Source organism: Myotis davidii, unplaced genomic scaffold (genome assembly GCF_000327345.1).
Source record: "Myotis davidii unplaced genomic scaffold, ASM32734v1 scaffold72, whole genome shotgun sequence".
NCBI lineage: Eukaryota > Metazoa > Chordata > Mammalia > Chiroptera > Vespertilionidae > Myotis > Myotis davidii.
The window spans coordinates 6450618-6450831 of record NW_006284618.1 but is presented as its reverse complement, the minus strand read 5'-3'; positions in this window follow the sequence as shown (position 1 = coordinate 6450831).

The following is a 214-nucleotide window of genomic DNA, read 5'->3' as shown; positions in this document are numbered from 1 at the left end:
CCGCCCCTCCTCCCCACCCCACGCACACACCTCTCCATCGCGTCCCTGAGCCGGGGCCTCCCCAGCCCGGGGCCTCCTCGCATCCTTACCAGGGGTCTCGCGCGGGCCGGCCTGGTCCCCGGAGCCCGCATTCTCCCCCGCTCCGTCCTCCGCCAAACTTTTCTTGGCTTCCCGGGGAGCAGGGCGCAGGGCCGGGAGCGCCGCGCCGGTGAAT